This window comes from Pipistrellus kuhlii, unplaced genomic scaffold (assembly GCF_014108245.1).
Source record: "Pipistrellus kuhlii isolate mPipKuh1 unplaced genomic scaffold, mPipKuh1.p scaffold_m20_p_2, whole genome shotgun sequence".
NCBI classification, from domain to species: Eukaryota; Metazoa; Chordata; class Mammalia; order Chiroptera; family Vespertilionidae; genus Pipistrellus; species Pipistrellus kuhlii.
Genome location: NW_023425515.1, coordinates 122,775,025 through 122,794,590, shown reverse-complemented (window position 1 = coordinate 122,794,590; position 19,566 = coordinate 122,775,025).

Here is a 19,566-nt window from a genome sequence, read left to right as displayed (position 1 = left end):
GTCTCTTACTTCAAACCTAAAATGTTTCTCCTCAGCCAGTTGGATGAATCTAGTTGTCCTGCCTTGTTCTTTAGCACTCCACATTGTACAAGCCTCTGACCTAACTTGGTTTACTTCTTCTTCCCTCCCAACTTGATAGTTACGCTGGTGAGATTTATTTTCCTAATTTCCGTAACATTCTTGCACATATTTTTCTTCAGTATTTTTGTATATGCTCATCTTCCAGGTCTAGATCTTTCTTCCTTCTACTTCTTTCTTCTGCTTTCAAATACTAATCACCTTTCAAAGTCCACTTCCTCTAGGAAGATGTTCCATTACCCCGACAACTATCTCTTTTTTACTATTCATTCCTTTCCTCTTTCAATTACTTATATATGATTTTGTATTATATATGTATTGTCCTTATGGATAAAACTTATTTCCTACTTCTTTATATCTTTTCACACAGTCACTCATATGGCACAGACTTGTGTCACCTATTTTTCAAAACCTTTGAATAAGTCCAAAGTTTTGAAAAATAAGTGAAAGACTTCTCTTCAGATTTAGCTAACCTGTTATTCAGATGATGGAAAATTATTTTTTGCTTCTTCATAATAATTAATTGTGGTAAGTGGAAATTATGATAATGCTTTTGGATAAAGGTAGTTGCGCAAGGAGAGCTTCCCTGTAGGAGGAGACACAAAAATAATGTTCTTTTCCCCATCCCAAATAATTATAAGGACCAAAGAGGAAGAAATGAAGAGAAGAGAAGAGAAGAGAAGAGAAGAGAAGAGAAGAGAAGAGAAGAGAAGAGAAGAGAAGAGAAGAGAAAGGAGAGAAGAGGAGAGGAGAGGAGAGGAGAGAAGAGAAGAGGAGAGGAAAGGAGAGGAGAGGAGAGGAGAGGAGAGGAGAGAGAGAGAGAGAGAGAGAGAGAGAGAGAGAGAGAGAGAGAGAGAGAGAGAGAGAGATAAAGAAATAAATTTCTGCTTGCCTTTGCTGCTACAGAGGAAAAGTATTTTGGAAAATGGGAAAATAACCAACATCAACTATGTGCCATATGGTAAAAGAATTCCTGATTGTAAATTCCAGAAAAAAACCCTGATTTGTTATTTAATGTTGATCAATTCACTTTATTCTTTGATTCTCAGATTTTTTATCTATCAAATGAAGATTATAATACCTGTTCTTTGGGGATGCTGTAAAAAATCAAGGAAATAATGGTTGTTCTTGGATCAGAGTATGGACAATTAAATCCTTGTCATTTTGGGGCTAGTTTCAAGACAAGGTGTGAAGAGTGGGGCCCTCATCACACCAGGGAGTATGACAGCCTTGGCTTCTGTATTATACATTCTACTCTTACTAATGAAGCTTTCAGGCCCACAGGAGCTGTGAAGAGAAAAAAGCTAAATGCTTGAGTACATATGAGAAAAATAGGATGGCTATACCTACCTGTATTAGATACAACAGATGTTCTCCCTGGATACAGAAACTCCAAGGTCCATTTATTTTAGAAGTTATCATGGCATAATATCTATAGATTTACAGAATCCCTGCTATATACCAGGCAGCATGCCAAGTGCATTTATATATGTTATCTTTTTTCATCCTGGTCACAATTTCACAATGTAGGTAGCCAACCATGGTTATAATTCCATCCATGTAAGTAGCCATCACAGTTCCCTGAGGAAGGGAGAGGAGAAAAAAAATCAAAAGAGTATAAGCAGATATTTCCAATGGCCAAGCATATGTTTTATTTCAAAGACGATGTTCTTTCTACCATACCAGAATGCCATTCTGAAATCATCCTGACCTAATAGAAGAAGCCACACACAAGAGAAAGTGAATTTATGCCAATCATATAGAATAGTTACTACAAGTAGAAACTGAATTATTAGAACTTCTAGCTCTCTAATTTATTTTGAATAAGCTATGCAAAAACAGATAGGCCAAAATATTGAAGATTGGAAATCAATACATATGATACATATGTAACATCTGTGCCTAGAATATAATCACAAAATTGTCAAGCAATGGAATGCTTATTGTCTTCTAATCTAGGTTCAAAACTTACTGGCATAGATTACTTCATCTCACAAAATACAGGGTCTTTTGCTCCTCCATTGCTCTATTGGATACTATGTAGTGGTCTTGCTATTTCAGAGGGGGTCTTTACATGGTGGTTAGTCAACTATTAGGGAAGTATGGAATAAGTATGAGATAGATTCTCTAGTCTATCCATTGGTCATAAGCACTAAAATGGAGTCTCTCTTGCATATTTCACTTGGTCCATTGATTCAGCACGCCTCTGGCCTTAGAATATCATCAAATATCCTAAACCTATCTATTTTTCCTAGTCTATCCTCAAGTCCTGCAAACTGCTGAATTTTTCAAGGTTCTCATAAAGAGCTCTTTCATGCCTTTCCTTCTTCAAAAGAGCAGGTTATTCCTTTGAGAAGAGATTGATGACCCATTTATAAAGGCCCAACTTCCATAAATACAGAGCATGTCTTTTGTCCAGCTTGGAGAGACTAACAAAAAGGTTTCTTGCTATAGTTATGAAATATCAAATACAAGATATATTCTCAAGACACACTATAAGACAAGACTTTGGCAGCATGCCTTACTTAATTAATATTTCAACAGAGCCTATTTTTTCATATTAATATGAATATAGGGAAATAAAAAAAGGAAAAAGCAAGGAAAAATGGATGAAGTAGTATAAGAATCCAAAAGGAAAAATTTAGATTTCCCATTAATAATATATCTCAAATTTTTTTCTGTTCATGCTTAATTTATCTACGACCCAGTCAAGATAAACACTTGCTACTCTACCCTTGAAATTTCAGTGACTTAACATAATAAAAACAAAATTTCCTCACACATCGCCACCCAATATATATCAATCTTTGGGAAATGTGGCACGCTATGTTCCACACAGTCATTCAGGAGTCTAGGTCCAACTTGTACCTTTCCACCTTCAAAAATCTCAGGTTCTTCAGTTACATTATTTGTTTTTGGCAAAGTGAAAGAAAATCAAGTGCAAGTGGAGAATATATCAGGAAGTTTCTAGGAATCAGGACTGAAAGTGGCACTTTCTCCCACATTCCATTGGGCAGAACTCATGCACATAACCGTATCTATCTGTGACTTAAGCTATAAATATGGCTTAGTTGTGCAAAGAGAAATAAAAGAGCTTGGAAAATGTCAGCATTGTCTGTGTAACAATTTGGAGCTAGAGCTAGTTATGGTTTCCCCATCAGTAGTATCCCAGGCTGAATGAGAAGAGAATGCCCAGCCAACCTATGGAAGTCTCTGGTTAGATTTCATGTTGAAAAGTAATTTTGACCCTCTTTTATCAAGAGGTTTTTATGTACTAGTTCAAGTCTTATAAGGTTTATAGTGTACAAAAACATTAAATAGGTGTCTATATTTGTGCTGGACTTGAAATTTAAGATATTTTCCTATGAAATTATACTTTGGAAAGTCATGGATTATATTTTTACTAGATAATTTAATAACCTTGAATATTAACAAACAAACAAAAACTTGTGAATTATTTTCCCCCCAAAAGATTTCTTTTAAGTTCTGTGATTAGTATGGCAATTAAAAATTCCTTTCAGCAAAATATATATTTTTTTTACTCAGTCAGAAGTGCATAAGAGAAAATACCCAATAATTAGTTAAAGTTCAACATTATGGCAATAGTTAGGTTTGTTGTTATTTTCCCATACTCCTGTAGATTATCATTTAAAAGCACTAAAAAGAAACAAACAACAACAACAAAAAGACACACACACACACACACACACACACAAAAAAAAAAAAACCACACACACACAAAAAAACCCACCTAAGTATATTATTAACACTCTGAAGAATATTTTGTTCATATTTAACCAGAAATACAAAACCTACTCTCATGATATCTACACTCATGAAATTGATTATACAATTAATCAAGAAACTGAAAAACCACACAAGAGACAATAAGGTTAACCAAGAGATTCCAAGAGTAACTCTCACTCCCAGACTGGAGAGACAAAAGGATTGTGTTTTGTGAGCCTAAGGACAAGGGTCACTTGGTGGAAGCTGAAATGAAAGCAGAAATGTCCAGCAGGAGCTAGTGATGTGGAGTATATGAAGCCAATGTCCCCAAACCTGTCCAAGGGAAGGAAAAAAGGCAAGAAATACTTGGCTTCTATTCTCTCCTCACTTCCCGCAAGGCTCTCCCTTTATCTACCATTGGTCAAACACTGGTAAAGGCTGTCTAACAGGCAGATTGACAAACGTCCAACACACTTTTGTACCAATCATACAGAAGACAGGGGAGTGATGAAGACTACATTTGAGAGCAGGCAGGCCCCAAGGTCAGCACATGTAATGAATGGGCCAAGGGAGAGCAGAGTTTATGATTTATCTTCTCCATTCATTTACCTTAATCAAAACAAAGTGATGACCTCTCTCCATGTAGCTTCTTAAGGAAAACTTGCTATTTTCAAAGGATTCTTAATCCTTTGAGACATATATTTGAATAAAGGTCATTTTCAGTTTAAAAAATTTGCTACCACCTCTTGGAAGTTTGAGATTTCAGATGTGTGACCCTGCTGGGGAAAAACAAAATAAAACAGAATAAAACTAAAATAGCAGGACAAATGCATCTAGATTCAGTATGTAGAAGATCTTCTCCAAAACTCTGAGAGTTAAATATGGGAAGGAGACTGAGTACCTTGGGAATCAGTTCAAATACTTTGAACCTAATGTTAAACTGTCGGACAGGACAATTTGGTAAATAAACCCTAAGAAATTAGTCTCCAACCAATAGGTAAGAATTACACAAACATCCCACACCTTCTACACTATCTCTAAAAATATATAAATTTTCTTTGGAGTTAATTCATAATAATGTAAATAACCTTAAAAAATAAATCTTAGACAGACAATTCTTTGAAAACTGATAAAAATGAAACTGAAGTAGCAGAAATAAAAGAGTTGGCAGAGTCTCAGGGCAGTAATGCATATGACACATTTTTCACCCAGAAATGCTAAACCTTATTTAAAAAAACTAGAGGCCAGTGCATGGATTTGTGCACTGGTAGGGTCCCTCGGCCTGTCCTGCACCTCTCGCAATCTGGGACCCCTTGGGGTATGTCAGAGAGCTGCATCAGTGCCAGGCCAAGGGACCCCACTGATTCACAAATCTGCAATTAGCCAGTTTTGACCCAATTCCCACAGGCCAGGCCAATGGGCCTCTAGTATAAATATAAGATCTTTGGTTAATCTCTTCCTACACTCCCCTCCCCCCCCACCCCCCCACCCCCCCCGCTCCCCTTTCCCTCTAAGATTCATCAGTCTGTTCCATGTTTCCATGGTGTGTTGAGTGCTGCCCCATGGTGGTCAGTGCATGTCATAGCTATTGGTAGAACGATTGAATGGTCTAACAGTTGAATGGTTGCTTAGGCTTTTATATACATAGATGTCTAAAAACATGTAAAATGCTTTAATAGTTTATAAAAATAACTTTAGCCAAATGGCTGTCACAGGAATTCTTTAAGAATGGTGTCTTTTAGGTATACTGGTTAATAATGTAGATTTTTTTCAATAGATGGAGTTACACATATGCTGATATATATGCAATTTGATATGCATGCTATTTTGTTGTATTGGCAATGAGCTTCAAAACTTCATATGTCAAATTTGTTGAAGGTGTTAACATCATAAATATTTTACACTTAAAAGTGTTGAATTTCAGGCCAAAAAAAGAGCATTTGCAGGAAATTTTAATTCATTACTTTATTTTGAAGAAAAGCACTGCTGAATACTTCGGCAATCTAATGTTGAACATGCTTGATCTCAAGATACTTGTTAATGCTGGTTTAAATGCTTTAAAAGTGATGATTTGAAGAATGCTCAGAACAATCAAAAAAGGTTGAAGACCAACAATTACAAGCATTATTGGATGAAGATGCATGTCAAACTCAAAAAAAAACTTGCAGAAAGATCAAATGTTGCTCACCAAACAATTTTAGATTCTTTACAAGCAATGGGAAATATTTTAGAGGAAGGAAAATGGATACTACATCAACTGAAAGAAAGACAAATGGTAAACTGAAAAGTCATTAGTAAAATGTTGCTTCAATGGCATGAAAGGAAGTCCTTTTTGCATCAAATTGTGACTGGTTGTGAGAAGTGGATTTATTTTGAGAATCCCAAACACACAAAATCATGGGTTGATCCAAGTCATCCATCAACATTGACTGCAAGGCCAAATTGTGTCAGAAAGAAGACAATGCTCTTCATTTGATGAGATCTGGAAAGTAACAGGCGTCCTCAAACTTTTTAAAGTGGGGGCCAGATCATGGTCCCTCAGAGAGTTGGAGGGCCGGACTATATGAACTACTAATTCCTACTGTAACACCTCGGCTGCGCTCACTGCCCAAAAAACCTGGAGGGCCGGATCAGACTCCTCTGCGGGCCGCATGTGGCCCGCGGGCGGTAGTTTGAAGATGCCTGGATGAGCTTCTAAACCAGGTGAAACTATTAATACTAATCGCTACCACAACAAATAATTTGAACCTTGCTTTGATAGTGAAATGACCAGAATATGCCAGAAGACACAGCAAAGAAATTTTGCTTCATGATGACATACTCTCACACACTTCAAAATCAGTTTAAGATACGTTAAAAGATCTTGCCTGGAAGTATTAACCCATCTACTGTATTCACCAGACCCTGCTCCTTCAGATTACCAATTGTTCCAATCAATGGCACACGCACTTTTTGAGCAGCACTTCAAAACATATGAAGAAGTGGAAAATTGAGTATCTGAATGGTTTGCCTCAAAACAAAAAAATGTTCTATTGGGGCAGTACCCACAAATTACCTGAAAGATGGGGGAAATGTATAGGTAGCAATGGACATTACTTTGCATTAAAGCACTTTTGCTGTTTCTCTTGAATTTATCGTGTTTTCCTGGATTACAAAATCCACATTATTAATCGATACACCAAGTAATGAGTACTTTTGTCTACATAAGGCTGATTTATTGGTGTGAATGTGTGTGTGTGTATATGGATGTGTGTGTTTTAGAAAGAAATATATTATATAATATGCAAATTGTCCCCTCAGGAGTTTGACCGGGAAACTGGGAGTTTTCCAGTTATGTTCACTATGACGTGCTGACCACCAGGGTATGTTCGCTATGACATGTGCTGACCACCAGAGTATATTCACTATGACATGTGCTGACCACAAGGGTATGTTCGCTATGACATGTGGTGACCACCAGGGCATGGCACCGAATGAAGGAAGGCCCTGGCCAGTAGTGGGAAGGCCCTGATCAGTCCTGATCACCCTCCAGGACTAGAGACCCTACCCATGCAAGAATTTTATACACCAGGCTTCTAGTGGTCTAATGGAAAGAGACTTAGCTATATGATCAGAAAAATGTAAAATTAAAATTCTGATTTAGGCATCTGTTAAATGTATGGCCTTGGAATAAGGTATTTCACCACTTCAACCCTCAGCTTTTTCTTTATTATAAAGGTGATATTACTTCTTCTATGGTGTGTAATGAGAATTAGCAACAATACTTTTAATGGACTTGACACATAATATTTTATAATTCTTGGTTGTAATTATTTTCTTTTTATTATATGAGCATTTGTATATTAGACCTTGACAAGCTGGCTTCTTTCAATATTACAATTTCTTTCTCACCAAGAAAGATATTTACTTTCTTGGAAACCACTTAAAAAATGCAATCATTTTGGGGAAAATTATTCCTTTAAATATTATCTGTGAATATTGTGGTTATTTTTTAAAACCTTTGCCAAGATCTATTGGCAGTTACCTAATAGCAAATTTGAGAGGGTTAGTTGGGTGAAAGAAGGAGGACTTAGAGAAAGTTTTATTTCATATATTAATTGAAGTGCTTATAAAAAGTAGGCAAGAAAGTGCCATGCCCAGTGTGTCAAAATCCAGTAATGTGCATATGTAATAAGCAAATCAGTTGAATATGATTATATAATGTAAAATTCCATTTTACAGATCATCTCTTTAAAGACAATTTAAGGAATTATCAAGCAGGCAGGATTGAGGTGCAAGGAGGTAGTTAGTGGTAATCTTGCAAAGAATGCAGCTCCTTTATATGATGCTACTGAATGCAAATTTTGCTAAGCTTCCTGATTCTACACTGGTTTGTTTGTAGGTAAACAAGAAGGGGGTCTAAGAAATTTCTAAATTTAGGCCCTAAGGGTGAGGGTTATGTAAAATTGCATGTTTAGAATTGCATTTTGCAAGATAAAATAAAAAGTCATTGTCCACAAAGTATAATGACTTAACAGTGGAAGGATTCCATATTACAATACCATGGAATGGGCAGCCTTCACTTTGGGCAGAAATGAAGGGTTAGCAAGCTATTCTATCCCTGACTCACACATGAGAATAATTAATGTCCCTTTTCTCTTTCCACTTAACCTTTCTTTTCCTGCTACATATCTATATTTTTATGACTCCCCTCTTCTGTGTGTCATACTCCCCACACCCACAATCCTTTCTTCTTATCTTTCAATGACTTGACTTGGCCTGTGGGCACAATGACCTCTTTTATACATCCCAGTCTAAATGAAGAACAAATTCAACTCTAGGTTTTATAATAATAAATTATTAACAGTAATACCAGTTAATAATAAAAATCATGATAGATTCCTTTATTCATATTCCTGCCATTAGTAAGGGCATAAAAATGAAATAAAACACATGCTAGAAAAATAAAAAAATAATTTTTAAACATAAAGGATTCTTCTTCTTATTATTATTATTATTATTATTATTATGTCATGTTATGCCCATTAAATTTTTGAAAAAATATATAGATTCATTGTTATAAAAGCACTCTTCAGAGCCAAAATGATGAAACTTTTATAAATTCATACCAGATTTAAAAGTAGTGCTAACTTGTAGCTTGCCTGGTATCTTCTGATATCTAGCATTTTTATTGCTTCAGACCTGTGTGACTAATAGGACTGATAGCAGATTTTCAGAATCAAAAGGAACTAACACCTAAATTCTTATTTAATCTGATTTTATGGAAAGCCTTCTTTTCCTTTCAGTCTAGAGATGCATGAAGCATAAATCCTGAGCTTTGTAGATCTCAGTTGGTGTAGTTTAGTAATTTTATATACCAAGATCACAACTGCTTTTCATTCTTGCTCCAAATCTGGAGAAATTGTAAATTTATGACTGATTTTTAGTATGTAAGAAGCAAATACAGAAAATCCACACTGAAACATGACATCTATATATATATAAAAGCCTAAGTGACCATTACAACTGAACAACCAGAATGACCAGTTGATCAGTCACTATGATGTACACTGACCACCAGGGGCAGATGCTCAACACAGAAATTGCCCCCTGATGGTCAGTGTGTTCCCACAGCCAACCTCCTGCATTCCCTCCCTCCAGCCAGCCAGACCCCCAATCGGCCTCAATCGCTGATAAAGCCGAGGGATCCCACCCCTGCATGCATTCAAGCACCAGACTTCTAGTATTATATTAACTATTTGAAAATGTTTGTTAAAATCCTTAAACTCAAATATAGTCACTCATTTTCCTCCTTGATCACAAAACATAAATGTTTCACTATGGCTTAAGTTATAATAATAAAACCACCATTTATTGATTATCAGATGCTAAAATGTGTATATGTTGATTTGTTTCTTCAGAAACCCCAATATAATCAATACCTCCACTTAACAGATCAGACAACAGTGACTTAGGGAGCTTAAATAACTTGGCCATGATCACCCAGCTATATATGGCAGAGCTATAATTCAAAGGCACCAAATCATTCCAGAAGTAGAGGTCACAACCACCTTGTGACATTGTCTTGATGTTCCCTTCTAAAAGTTCTGACTCTTCAGCTCAGTGGGGTTCTCTTCCAGGCTGGTGGTAAAATGACAATGATGGTTCTGAACCTCACATATATTCTAGTAGTCTTTATAAATCAACTAGTAGCCCTGTGCATGAATCCGTGTGTCAATAGCTCACCAATAGCTGCCTGCTGCCCTCCAGTAGCTCTCCGCTCATTGCCCCATCCTCCTGTGGCTCCCACTGCCCACCCCCCTATAGCTTGCTTCCCTGCCCCCTCCTATAGCTCTCCACCACCCGCTTGTAGCTAGTATCTCACTGTACCGTCCTGTAGCTCTTTGCCCACTGCCCTGCCCTCCTGTAACTCCCTCTGCCCCCCCCCCCCCGATCCCCCTCATAGCTTGCTGTCCTGCCCCCTTCTGTAGCTCTCTGCTACCTGCTTTTAGCTCGCTGCCCCACCCTCCTGATGATCTTTGATCCAGTCATTATGTGGTTGGTCGTTACACTTCATGGCATAACAACCATTTGCATATTATTGTACATCTTTATTATATAGGATAAATCTTTTTCTCAAATGATCTTTTAAACTTCCTCCTGCCATCTCATTGACCTACTTGAGTCATATGCCTATTGAGTCATAAATCATTCTTACAAACATCTCAACATGCAAGAAATTATGAGTGCTAATTGGCTTTGATATAAGTACCTGGATCAGTTGCTGACTAGGGCATTGGTTTTGACCTTAGAAACATAGAGCAGCTTGAGCTAGGGATGGCCAGATTCCCCTGCATGAGGTGGTGAAGTAAGAAAGATGCCTGTCTGGAAAAGAGCTGGGCTTTCAGTAACAGACAATAATTTCCATTGCATCTGTTTGTACACTTCTCTTATTATGTTCCACCTTCCAGCTTCATTTGTGTACTTTTTATACCTTTAGCTAAATTAGACTATCACTGTTCCCAAACATACTCTTGATAAACTACCTCTGTGCCTTAGTTTGTAGAGATATTAAACATGGGCTTCTGAGTTAGAGATACCTGGTTTTAAATTGTGGCTCAACTTCATATAGAATGAGTAACTTATTCTCCTAGAGACTCAGTTTCCTCCATTGTAAAAACTGAAAATCAATCTCATAGTGTTATGCTAAGTATCAGACTAAAAGAAAAACTTATCACAATGCCTGTGGTAAGAAATAATAAATGATCTTCCTTCTCTTGAAATATGTCCTTGTTAATACTGCAGAAACATGTTCTGGCTTTTCCTTCCTACCTTTTTCTTATTTTACACAAGAGTTGAAAACTAACCAAACTATGGCAAGGGAAGGATACAGCCACAAATGATTTTTACCTTAAAAGTTTGATTTTATATTTTGGCAGCATGGACACCTAAGCATGTCCTGACTACTGGCAATGAACTCCAGACAAAAAAGGAGCTGCCTTCTAAGCTCACCTTATGTTCCCTATAAAAGCAGCTCATGGTGCCTGAAATGCCTGACAACTGGAAATGCTTCCCAGTTATTTCCCATCTGTCCACTTTCTTTATTTCCCAGCAAAAACATCACTTCCTCAGGGAGGATGTTTCTGATCCTCCAATCCTCTGGGTTAAATTAAGTCCTCAGTCATTGGTTCTAAAAAAAACCCATCCTTTTCCTTTTCTTCCTCACCATACTAATTTCAGGTACTCTCTGCTTTGCTCTCTTCTTGTTATCTCTTCCCATTTTATTAGAGGACCCAGGAGGCTCTATCTGTTTCACTTCTGCAGCCCCAGTGCCTATATTGTACTTGGCACACATATAAGGCACTAAAAAACACCCCACAACTCTCTTAATTAAATAAATAAACAACTACAACATAGACTGAAAGGTGACAATTTTCTGAATGCAAAATATGAGATATTTATTTGCTGTTTTATGTCTGGAAAAGGGTAAAAAATTAGCAGATATAAAATATTTCTAAAAAACAGCATATGGACCTCTTTATTGCCTTATGGGAATACTCAAAATCCAGAATGTTTTATGAAAACTAAAAAGAAAACTACATTGGGCAAGTGCTGCTTCCAGTGGAGAGACACATCCTAATATATAAAAACACAGGGTCCATAACATCCAAAATGACCAAGGGCTCAACTGACCGGAAGTCAGTGCTGAGTTCCCATGGTGACCCAGCACTGACTGCTGCTGGTGCAGGCAGCCAATCCATGACTGCAAAGGGAGCTGTGGATCAGGCCCAAAGAGAAGCCTGGAGAGAGAAGCAGGGTAGTCTCCATGGTAGCTTTTGATCAGCACTTGCCTCTCTCTTTCTCTTTGGGGTTGGCCAGCATCCATGCCTCTCTTTTTCTCAAGCTTCCATTGGGGCTGCTGATCAGCCCTGCCTCTCTGATCAGACCCTTTGATAGGCCTAGAGATGCTGACTGGCATAGAAACCGACCAATCAGAACCAAATCTGGGTGAAGTGTGAGGAGCCAATGGCTGCCTAGGAGGCAGAATTTTTTATGCTGACTGACATAGAAACTGATTAATCAGAATCTAATCTGGGTGAATTGCAAAGGCAGAACCTAAGGTGGGGGGCTGAGGAGGGGTGTTAAGGATAACAGCTGTTTGGTATAAGGTGTAAAAAAGTGGTTTCAATTTTTTAATGACCTATTTGGCAGTATAGTTCACATGGCTATCAGTCCAGATATAGGGATTATGCATTTTTGTCTGCCAAAAGCATCTCCTCCTGATGAAAGAGGCTCCTTCCCCTCCCATTTAAGCAATCCTATCCTATAGTGTCTATCTATACTACTAAAAGGGTAATATGCTAATTAGACCAGGTTGACTGGCCATCTTCTGGATATCTGACTTCTTTCCAGACAAAGCCATGGTGGTGGGGGCCAAGGCAGAGGCCATTAGGGGTGATCAGGCTGACAGGGAAGGGCAGTTGGGGGCAAGATCAGGTTGGCAGGGGAAAGAAGTTGTAGATGAGATCAGGCTAGCAAGAGAGGGCAGTTAGGGGTGATCAGGCAGGCAGAGGCAGGGGTTAAGGGCAATCAGGCAAGCAGGCAGAGGCAGTTAGGGGCAATCAGGCAGACAGGCATGTGAGCAGTTAGGAGCCAATGGTCCCAGATTTTTTCATTCACTGGGCCTCTAGTAATAATAATAATAATAATAACAACAACAACAACATCAACAACTCCATGTTTGACTCAGAAATAATATATACCAAACACCTGACACATAAATAGTATGCAGTAAATAAACATTTTAATTTTATTTGTAGCCACCTCTTGTCAATAAAGACAATAAACTATTTCCTTAAAGTGGAACCTACTTTAATATTATGGTTAAAAACACCAACAGTTTATGAATGCCCAAGTAAAGAGAAATATATTTGACAGGTGTAGAATAAAAAAACAGCTCTTGTCTGCTATAAGTTATATTTTTCAACTGCTGATGGCTTTGATAAGAAATCTTCAAAAGAAAAATATTTGCAAAACTAAAAGGATTCAAAGGAGAAAAGGACACTGTGCCAGCAAAAAATGCAACAAAGCTTTTTTTCACTTGAACTTTATCCTGCCAATCTCAAAACCACCAGTTTCTTCCACCAACTGCAAAAACAAACAGAGGAAACAAAACTGGTGGATGAGTTCAAAGCCAGATTTCTTTGAGTCTGTGACAGCAGGCTGGTTTCAAGGATAAGGACTGCCACTTCAAGTGATCTGATTTCCTGAACTTAATTTCACAGTCTATCAGTTCCCTGAGAGACATCATTTTCTTCTGCCTGGTCAAGTCAAAAGCAAGATTTCACAGATATAAATAAAGAGAAGGAATAATGTATTATCTCAAGGGAATATTAACCCCTAGGAACATGAGCCAACTTCTTATAGCTCTTTGCACCTCTGGTGCTTTCTAAGACTTGGTTAAATCATGAAGACCTTTAATAGCTTTATCTTATCCATGAGGAAAAAGAGATCCAATTATGTTAAAGGTGCAATTTTACCAGTGGGTAAATTATAATACCAGTGGTGTTATTCTTAGATATATTAGCATGACTTTGGAAAACAGATCCCCTTAGCTAATACACACTGTACAAAAACAATTAAATAATTTTCAGAAGATATAAACCTTTTATGGCAGATTTGTGGACTGTGGAATGTAAAAAGCCTAGTGGTAGAAATTTTGATGTTTTTGCATATTAATTCATATTTATGTACTCATGTCTTGTTCCACAATGAATTTAAGGTGCCTGAAAACATTATATAATTTTTTAGGAATTAAAAAATTGAACCATAGTGAAGATATCAAGGCAAATAAGAGTAAGATAGATTTGATGTTGATACAATAGCTGCTGGCGGTGTAGTCTTATATATGCGTTGTTTTTGTCTGTGATTAATTTCTAGTGGGTAACCAGTTAACTAAAAAGCTATGAGCCAACAGAGATTTTACTTTTAAAAGACCCATAAATCAGTCCCTGGAAGCCCCTTCTTGGTCCCCATCCTAATGACTGGTGGCCCAGTCTGTTTTGTTGTGTTACTGCATTTGACAGCTGGTATGAACCACAATTTGGTGAGACTTCAGCAGAGGTAAAAGGATGCCCTGTAGATAATGAAAGCTAAATGTTTTTTCTCTCTTTTGCTCTTTACCCTTCATGTGGTCACCATAGATGTGTGTGTGCACCAGAAAAGCATCAAAGCGTCTTGAGGCAAAGTCAAAGAGAAAGAAAATCACCTCAGAAATAATGTAAATGGCAACTTCTTTGCAGATATGACCACTTATACCTACAGAGAGATTTCCAAGATCAGGAGTATCTGAAACTTTTCTTTCCCTCTGATTCTCATCTAGGAATCTTCTATGTCAGGAAAAACAAACGGATTTTAAATTGATTTATAATTTAGATTAATTGTTGATTGGTAGTAAATACATAAAGCTTTATGTTGAGAACAACTTTTTACTCATATCTGGGCCCAATGGGAAAAGTTAATGTGATCAATAATGGTGTTGCCTAAGGCTAAGAGAGTGGGAAGAAGAGTGATGACCATGGTATTGAGCATGTCTTATTTCAAGTGCTTTCTGATGTGTTGCTTCTGATTATACCTCAGAGTTGTAGGAAATTAAGTCTCATCCCGATATTCCTCTCCTAAGATATTTCCAGGAAGGAAAATCAAGAGTCAAGTATTTTTTCTCTATATATACAACAGGGAAAGACTGATTGATGCTCCTCCCTCATCCTGTGATATAATCTATGTGCCTCTATTGTTGTCAAAAATCAAAATGTACAAGGTACATTTTATATATTAAAAAATCCCTAATTCAAATAGAACTAATTTGGAATGCAGATGAAGAGTGAGAAAAGCAATCCCAAAGGCCCATATATCCAGGGCTCTGTCTTTTCTTTCATTACCTTGCAGATCCTTCCCTTATATTAATTTGCCCTTGAGCCAGAAACATGCAATTCTGACAATCTTGTGCTTCCAGTTTGTAAGTGACTTTCAATATTAGAGTCTTCCTATTATGCATGCTAGAATGACTGCAGGTCCAACATAAGTCATGTTTGCCTTTTAAGATTCTGAAGGTATTACTCATGCCTTTCAGAATATGAAAAGTATTGTGGACATTGACATGATTAAAAGGGTAAACACAGATGTGTGTTGCCAGTGAATTTTTGAGCCTGCATAGTGTGAGAACATCATCAGTGGAATTCCAAGAACTTGAAATGCTGTGGGAAACTGGCTTCCATGGGGTTATACAACATCTGACATGCAACTATCCTCCCACTAATCATTTCATTAAGAGTCAAAGTGTTTATAAGGCTAGTTGGTTGTTGACAAGTGTTTATGGGTGAACATTTATACTACAGTGAAATTGTAACTATAGATTGAATATTTTAATTGATGATAATAATAGAATTATTACAGTTATAATTTTAATGTATAAATATGTAGCATACTGCTCTATTACTGGAATCATCTGTAATGTTGTAAAAAAAAAATCAAACTTGCTCAGAGAGTTAAGCCATCCCCAGATTGGTACGTGAGTTTCTTTTACTGATGTATGTACATATTAATTATTGGAATAGAAATCTGTTTGGTAGGATGTAAACAGGTGCCTTTGGAGAGATATCGCAGTGGGAACTGTTCATGGAATTTCCGTACTTGGTTTCAACGCAATAGTACATATTTCATAACATTTCAGCTAAATTAGCACATCCATTTTTGTGTTATATGGGGGTGAGGAAAATAATCTTTTTTAGCTCTTGAAAATTAATCAGACTTTAATTTTTAGCTTGCAGGAATTTTTTTAATGAAAAAAAAAAAAAGCAGAGATGAACTTCCACCTTGGCTGAATTAAAAAACTCATTCAAGCATGAAGAAAATCAATGTCAACTCAAGAGAAAAAGGAAAGGAGGAGACTCAATTTTGAGTTTTTGAAATATAACTCCTGTGCACAACGAGTCCCATCTTTTAAATGTCATTTCTGGTAGCTTGTGATCCCTGCAGGGACAGGGGCTTATGAACCGGAAGTGTAGTATACAGCATGGTCCACAAAAAACTCTCGGGGGGGGGGGGGGGGGCTCTTTAAGGCTGCTGGGCTTTGAGGGGATCTCATAGCCATCACTGATACCTCTACACTGGGTACTTGGGAGATGGAAGCTTGACACTAATGTCTGTGCCTCACATTCTTTCCAGTGAAATTATCAAGGGAAGTTGAAAATTATACCTGAGATTGCTAGATGACTGGCAAACCCATTTTTTATTTTTCTCAAACACACTGCTAGACTACATTTCCCAGCCTCTCTTGCAGTTAAATGAGGCCATGAGAATGAGTTACAGCTTAAAGGGATACTCGACTTTTAGATCTGATCTATTAGAAAATAAATCTTTCCTTCCACTTCCCCTTTCAGCTTGATGCTGAAACAGCATCCTTAGAAGCCATTTGTTGAAAAAGTTGAAGCCCCAGGAAGAAAGGAGCCTGGGCCAGGAATTAGTACTTTGAGAAAAGCCACTTGACCAGGAATATAAATTAGATTGTTATATGAATAAGAAGTAAACTTTTATTGTGTTAAACCACTGAGATTTTGCAATTTTTAGTTTTAGCTGCTAGTATCACCTTAAATGACATTAGACCACTCTCTTTATAATCTTCAGAATTTCCTCCAAAGTTTCTCAAAATAAACATTCAACTGAAGTAAAATGATGTACGTGTTAGGTAAAGACAACTTTCAGATGAGTATCTTTAACTCCCAACTCTCTCCTATACAGAAATTATGGACTAGTCTCCAATTCTCCCACCTTTCACATGCTTCCACTAAGGGCACACAATGAAGGAAATATCAAACACAAAGACAACATATAGATGGGTTACCTTGTAAATAAGACCTCCAACTCAGTTCTGATCTTATTTTTCTATAAAACAAACGAACAAAACACCTCAACAATGACTACTACCTTAGGACAGTTTAACCAATTTAAGGTTAAGAAAGTCAAGATGCTTTGTCTAAGGCAACAGGTGACATAATAAAATTAAAATTCCTAGATATTTTATTTGCTTGCTTGCTTGCTTCTTTTCCTTTTTTTGCATGGAGTATTGAAGCAATGAAACAAATCCTCATGTCAGGCTAAATCATGTGGTTGAAACATGAAAGTCACAGAATTAACAAAAGCAACGCAAACCTTTTTCCCCTGTTAATTGAATTTTTTGGGTGATACTTGTTAACAATGTTATGCTCCAACCTTACAGGTTAAACCCATGAGACTGGCAAATTCAAAAGTCAAATCAAATTACTGTCAGTCATCTGGAAGTTTCCAAATATTCATATATTTGGCAGTAAGTAAACAAAATTTTTGGATGAGTTATTTTTAGCTTTTGGGAAATTTCTTTTGGTACATAACTGGCATTAATTGAAATGTATTTCATATGCATTATGACTGTATATGAATGTAGTAGCTACAACTGTACAAAAACCTCCAGAAGTAGTTTTTATAGGATGATTATTCAAAATATACTTACATTTTAATTTATTTGAGAGATTCTGCCCATACATTTATAAAATATCTCAAGATACGACAATGGAGTAATTTTGCTGAAAGGTTTGCTATTAATATTTTAGTGTTTCCTGGTATATTCTGAACAGGCAAATGGGAATATGAGAATTGGTATTAATGGGTGATATTACTACCAAAGAGCTGAGTTTTTGAGGTTGATCTTATAGCTTATGGTGAGCATGAATTACTAAAGGGCAGGGACACAGAGTACTGACTGCAATGGAATGAGAATGAAAATCACAAGTGTAAATTTACATTTACAGAATCTTCCATTTAGGTGAGAGTTTAATTTATCTAAAAAAAAAAATGCAGCATCTAGGTGTTTTTTCTTTATCATTTTCAGCAGATTTTTTTAGTTCATCATTTTCCTCTGGCCCTGGTTGTAATATATTTATGCTTGACTGTGTTCATTGTTTTTTGTGAACTTATAAAAATTGCTTTTTTATTAGCCTATAAAAGCCATGTTTGGAGACAGCCTAAAATAAAAAATTAATGCTACTTATCACCCTACAGCATGGAACAAGTGCTTGCTTCAGTCTTTTATTTAAGCACCGCAGATGCATTGAAATCTAATAAAAAAATGTTCTCTGGCCCATCAACCCTACCCAGGGAGCAAGAAGCTGAAATCTGTCAATTGCCCACAACCAAACAGGAAATCTTTTGGGAGCTGCATTGTTAAAACTCCGAGAACTGGTATGTTATGACTGGAGGCATAATGCCTGGGCTTTGAGAAGAAGCATATATTTATCATTTAATAAACACTCTTCTGCCTCCATCGCCTTGACTTTTTTTTTTTTTTAATTCATCCTGTTGATTGTGATATGCCTCACTTTGGCTTTGAAATCCATCTCATTGAACAAAAAGAGGAGGCTGCAGTCTCTCTGGTCCTTAAATAATTGCAAGCACGAAGACATAAGATTTGCTAAGTTTAAGCCTTATTCCATAGCTATGTTCCATGCCCATGAGGGTATTGGAAGTGCAATAGGAACTAAATCAAAAGGACCAGTTTTACAAAATCATGGCAACAACCATAATTATTAGTACTAGCATTAGGATATTACAAAAATAAAAACAGAGCTCATAGCCCTGCAGATATGATTGTTTACCAGGAGACAGCTCGGGCCTCCCCATTCACTCCTGAATGGTGTCCAGCGATGCAATGCAGCTTGTCAGCACCTGCAGTGTGAGCCAGATCACTGGCACACAGAACACTGAAGTGTGAGAGGGAGAGAGCAAACTACAATCTGTTTTCCCCAGCCCCTCCTATCGTACTGCTCATGAGATAGGCCAACAACTCCCTCCAGCATCCCCACCTCCCTTGGTCTCCTGCCCCTGAGCTGGGTCAGGCATCTTAATGTGAACATTGTGCCCTTGTTTTCATCCAAAGCAGCCCTGGGAGGCACAGAAGAAACTGATGGGAACACACTACCCCCACCCTTTTCCCTTCAGGTGCTTTTTAGACATATTCTCAAGGACATACCATCTTTAAATGAGTATTTTCATTCCTGGACTCCATTCTTTTTTCAGCTGGCTCTCCAATCTTATATTTGAACTGTGAAAATCAAATGCTGTGTCTGGTTAATCTTTAGGAAAAATATGCTGGCCCTCCCCAAAGTGATAAGAAGTCAGTTAAAATGATCTTGGCATTAAAGCAACCACAGTGGAAGAATTCTAGCTAAATAGATACAGTCTGTACCCCTA